Source organism: Alosa sapidissima, chromosome 17, assembly GCF_018492685.1.
Source record: "Alosa sapidissima isolate fAloSap1 chromosome 17, fAloSap1.pri, whole genome shotgun sequence".
NCBI lineage: Eukaryota > Metazoa > Chordata > Actinopteri > Clupeiformes > Clupeidae > Alosa > Alosa sapidissima.
The window spans coordinates 14,242,375-14,248,374 of record NC_055973.1 but is presented as its reverse complement, the minus strand read 5'-3'; the positions used below and the strand labels follow the sequence as shown (position 1 = coordinate 14,248,374).

General features: G+C 36.9%; 1 long non-coding RNA gene across 1 annotated transcript; it reads right to left on the bottom strand.

The window, feature by feature from the left end:
• Positions 1-252: 252 nt before the first annotated feature.
• On the bottom strand, positions 253-981 carry LOC121688877. Its single transcript, XR_006024715.1, has 3 exons — positions 719-981; positions 498-564; positions 253-381 (listed from the first exon to the last, which is right to left on the bottom strand). It is a non-coding gene; the product is annotated as an uncharacterized LOC121688877 (long non-coding RNA).
• Positions 982-6,000: the final 5,019 nt, after the last annotated feature.

The following is a 6,000-nucleotide window of genomic DNA, read 5'->3' as shown; positions in this document are numbered from 1 at the left end:
ATTATTTAATCTCTTTTGGCGAGCTGCAATCTCGTCTCCTGCAGTTTTTGCTACACACAAAAGAAACACATCAATCTTTCAATTGATGGTGTTTGCTTTAGTAAGTGTATCACTTTTATATTTCAAATATATAATATAATTCAACATCTGAATAGCCAAGATGATGAGAACAACAGTACCTCCAAAGTCTGCACGATTTGACTCAGATCTTTGATGTAAGTACACTGGCTAATTTGATCTTTCAGAGATTTGTTTTCCAATTCCAGATTAGCATTTGAGTCCTCATGAGCGTAAAGAGCATTCTGCAGATCTGCATTCATCTTCATCTGGCGAGTCTTGCAGTGCAGAAGGTCCACCAAGCGTATTTTCTCGTCTATGTTCCTACAAATCCAAATAATTCATAACAATAGTCATATGAACTTATATTAACACTGGAATATACTTTTGATAACAATGTGCTTTTAATTAAATACAGAATCCCTCAGTTTCAAACTCACAGGTGTGAGGAGTTCCAGATTTCCTCCTCCTCGCCATCCAGACTATCTCACATGGAGGATTTCATATCTGTAAATACTGCAATGAATTACTAACTAAAGTCTAATATAAAGTCTATAGTTTATGTCAACATACTTATAAAAGCTGTGCCATAGAGGCCTATATTTAGTTTAGAAACAAAGCATTTTCACAATAAAGAAGAGCTACTCTGTGCTATCCTTACCATCACTTCTATCTCCAAAGCACACTTCAGCTATTTTAGGAGAACTAGGTGCAGACTTCTCATCAAACAGCAGATTTGAGCTGCTAGTACAAGAAAGGGCACCCTGGTCTTGAACAGGGCAGGCAGACATGTTTCCTAGGAATGTGTCCAACTAGTGGAACTGTCACCGACCAGATGATCTTTCACAACAAATTGAAATTAAATCAGAATCTGAATAGCAAAACTAGAATAATTCTCATCTAAAGATAAAAAACTGAACTGATCTAAACTATCTCAAGCATTTCTTAAATGATCTCAATATTAGCCAAACTAGGATAACCATTAGACGTCATAAGTAGTACCAACTGACATTGGATGACAAACCAAGCGATTCCACCGGGGTTAGGGGCACATAGCCTAGCCCAACATGAAATCTCATAGACCCTTTTTGTAAATAAATGAATAAATAAATATAGTACATAACGAAATAATATTACCATATTACCAAGCCATATTGTGATTATATATATATATGTGTATATATATATATATATATATATATATATATATATATATATATTATTTCAGTTCAGCGGTAGGCTGTCAACTGTCTTATCTGAATAGCAATGTAATGTTTAATGTAAACATCACTGGAGAATCCCATACGTTTTAACGTTAATTATTATAGCCACCAGGGAGCGGCAAGATACTTTCCACCTTATAAGGTCTAGCAGTCAGGTGACTTCATAACCTCGGCACGCAGGTATAGTACTGTAGGCCTAGACCTGGCGAACTGCAATAGGCTTCACCTGGGTGACCCCATAGGCTACAGCATTATAATTTATGTTCATATGTTTCACTGAAAAAATTGCATGTAAACCAAGTATTGGCATAGGCTTCAGTGATAAGATAAATCTTCGAGACAAAGGCTTGCATAGGATTACATAATTAAATCCTTTATCACTAGCCAAAGGCCTATAACACTGTTTCGTTTTTTTCTTGAGTCTGTGAATGAAAGTACTGTCCCGTTTGGGGGGGGCACCACTTATGGAACACGCACCATACATTCTACATTAGGCCTATGACACCATTATGGTCACAAAATCATATCAAGCTTAGTACGCATCAATAATATATAAAGTATGAAAATTATAACATCAGCAACATTATAGCAATTTAAATCTTATATAGGATCAACATCAGCCATTTTCAGCTCAATCATTTGGCTTTATTCCCTCTTGAGCACTGTGCTACGCTGTCCTGATTTACTGTGAGAACTCAAACTAAACTAAAAAAATCAGGAAAACAAACAAAATGGTGAGAATGTGGAAATGAGGAACCAACACCTCCAAATAGAATTGCTCTTAAGAACATGTGCAGGTTTCAACGGTATCTTCAAATTCATGCCATCATCCAAATGCCAGAGCAGAACAGGTAAATAAGTAACTTCAATTAGTGTCATCCCAAACATCCATTTTGAACAGCATCAGAAATATTTCACCTTTGTAACTTAGAAATGGGTTTGTTAGTTTTGTTATTTTATTCTTCAAACAAATCCACCCACCCCTTTGCTGATAGCACATAGATACATAAGATCATGAAGACAAGAACCAAACACAGGAGAGGAATCCATATCACAGGCTTGCAGAGAGGAGTGGATTCCAAAGTCTTGTGCTCTGTATGTTGCACACACACACACACACACACACACACACACACACACACACACACACACACACACACACACACACACACACACACACACACACAAACTGGTGCATTTACTGTCAAAACAAAGTTGTACCACCAAACTGGTCATTGGTAGAGTTCAGCTGGTGAGGTGGAGGATACAGCCTTTGTGTGTGAGCCCTTGAGTTACAAAAGGAACTAACTATTTCACCATGTGTATTATTGAATTGGTTCATATATTCTTCAACTCAGTCAGAATGGAAAGACAAAACAAGTCTTGCAAGGAGGCCCCTGAGAAGTCCCCATTTTCTCTCTATAGAATTGCAGCCATAGATGCTACATAAACACCCACCCCTTTGCTGAAAGCACATAGAAGCACAAGATCATGAAGACAATAACCAAACACAGGAGAGGGATCCATATCACAGGCTTGCAGAGAGGAGTGGACTCCAAAGTCTTGAGGTCTATTGCAAACAAAATAATCAGAAAGGAAAAAGAAATGTCCCAGATTTAGAATTTGATAAATTCTCTTCATGTAGCAAACTTTGATAACAGAATATATTTAAGAACATTTGACAATTCCAACAGCAAATGGAATTAACTTTTTCCCCATCACAACACTTTCGACTAATTTATATAAGTTTTGACCAAAGGCAATTTTTTTGGAAAGTATATGCAACAGATTGTCTGGAACCAGTGCAGTACAGTGGTTCCTAATCTTCAGACTCACTGACTTCTTTAAGAGTATCTCAGTGAGATGAAAATGAGCAGAGAGATATAGGTGGGGCCATGCTACCCCTCAACATCACATGGCAAATATTGAAATACTCGAGTACGTTTATGTATACCTGTTTTTAACAATGGTTTTACATTTGAACAGTGAAAATCAATTTAATGAGTTGGGTTAGACTCGGTAAAACGTAACTTTTTATCCATAAATATTTTGTCCTTTGAAGTTTTATTCGATTAGAACAAACAGGGTTGTCTGGGTTCACCTCCCAGACAGATTCAGTAATATTTGTTGTCGACGTCGTCCTCGTCTTTGTTGTTCAGGTGGACACCTGGGATGGTTTTCCAGCAGTTATGAGGATAAACTGTCATAACGGTAAACAGCAGAATCTAAAATATGTTGTTATTAAATAAAATTATTTTGTGGCATATCATAGTTTTGATGTCAAAGAAAAAATCAATGGATGAGACGGTGTGTTCTTTTGACTGAGCTAATATATCTCAAAACACTGTATGTTACAGTCAATATATCAATGTATGTTCAATGTAAACTCTTTTATAAAACAGAGCTATATATACCTACTAGATGAGTTTCTGGAACATATTGCCCCACCACATACCCAGGTTAACCACAGTGACTTCCTGCCACTTACAATAATCTCATGCCAAGTCTAAATGGAACATTGTCTTTTACAAGACTTATCAGGACCCAATAACATAATATTAGTACAATTAAAAGTATGCAGTCTATTTCTTTTGCATGAGTAGACACCAATGTTCTTCCTTATCATGTACCTGTCCAGCACGCATTTATAAACAGATAATTGGTCAATGCAACCATCTTGCCTCCTTAAAAAAAAAAAAAACAGTATTACTGAGTTTCAACTCATGACACACAGTCTGACTGATGATCCTTGCAGATATGTGTAATGACTGGATGAAAAATCTCAAAGTAGAATCTCTGTTTGTGTGAATTATACAAAATGGTCTATCTGTAACTGGTTCATTAGAAGTATTTCATTATTTATTTTCTATATTCGGCATTCTTCATGATTAAGCCAATCAAATTTAACATGCTTATTGCATCCTCCTCCAATGTGTCTGGCATTTTCTCTGGCATTTTTTAATTCAAAGGGAAAAATAAGATTCAAGCTCTTCCTGGAACATGTTTGTCGGCCACATCTGTCATGCTAACTTTAGTGCCCGCTGCGAAATAGAGAGTTGATGATTTGGTGAGTGTGGTCTTAGTGTGTGTGCAAAGAAGGTTGCAAGGTACTCTGTTTATATGTGCAAGCACCAAATTGCATTTCTTTGTCATCTTGGAATTTGTATCACACAAAACAGCAAGTCTGTCTTCTGTGAATTGTTTACAACAAACATGTATATTAATTGTTTCCTCTGCATGATGTTCTTAATGGTTTCAGCCATTTTGCTAACAGTGCTCTTATTGCAGTACTTTTGGACATGTGTGGGTGGAGGAAATGTTTTTCCCCCTCACCTCATTGTGAATCGTGAAACACAAACAGTTCCTGGAACATGTTTGTCAGGCATATCACGTTAACCTCAGTGGTCACTGAGATCAGATAGTTGATGGTTTGGTGAGTGTGGTCGACTGTGTACAAAAATACTTGGAAGATACCGCTCCTAATGAAATATAACACAACACTTACTTAATAGTTCAAATGTAATTTAGCTAAATCATTGTATAAGCAGGTAGATGTACTCACCAATAAATCTGATTAAACATGCAGCAGTTTATAAAAAATATTGACAAAGGGAGTCTTGATAAAAACAGATTACCCTCGACTTTCTCTTGACTTTCATCTGTTTGACATATCTCATTTCATCTGTACTTCTGACATCATATACAGCAATTAACATTTTTGCCTTTTCTTTTAGCAGTCACCCCTCCTGGCCTAAAACACAGGTGTATGGCACCAAACCTGCATCCTGAGTGCAATACTAAAGACCCAGCCTGATAGTGACGACACAGTCTACTTCTCTGCTCTTCTGCTCTTGAAACGTGCCCATGAGCTTCATGTACACAAACATCTCTTGCGCTTTCCCTGACCATACGTTTCCCATCTCAAGGTACCGCAGACACTAGTGCTTCACCCATCACTGGAGCCCCTATACACTGGCCTTAACCAAATGTTAAAAGGTGTTTTGTTATTCATTCATCTCCATGGGGTTTGGAGTATCCTGTGCAAAAACAGATCAATGCAGACTGAAAAATAGAAATGAGAAGAATATTCACAGCCACTATGACACACTGAGACAGACGTCTCTTTGAATAACATATGGAGTGTGGGAGAAAACTGTTTGATTATTTTATCTATCATGTACCATGATTATTTTATAATTGAATTAAGTGCCTATGCAAACATTGTATCTTACACCTGTATGATATGATATGAAGTTGTATCGCATGACCGCCTCAAACCGGTACCTGTGGTTTTGTACCTCTTTGCCTCTAGATTAAATACTGCAGAAGAAACATTTTCAGACTTTACCAGAGCTGCAGGAATGGTCCACAGTGTGTTGGTACTTGGAGGGCATTTGATTGAAATGATTTCTTCTCTTGTTTGACAAATGTCTTCTCATGATGGCCTCTGTTTCATGATGGAGTATACTTCAAACCAACTGCTCTCATAGTTGTTTTGTTGTTTTTCTTGTTCATGTCTCAAATATAACTACACAGATGCAGTATTTATTTAGAATATAACTGAGTCTATTATTACTGAGTATATTACTGAGACTATAATCTGAGTCAGTGGTCTGTTATTGATGTCATCATTGTCAAGAATGTAATCATTTGCAAAGATTGAAAATGAGCAGTCTTCATAAATCAAAAACTTTTCTATTAAAACCAGTAGTAGTGAGGA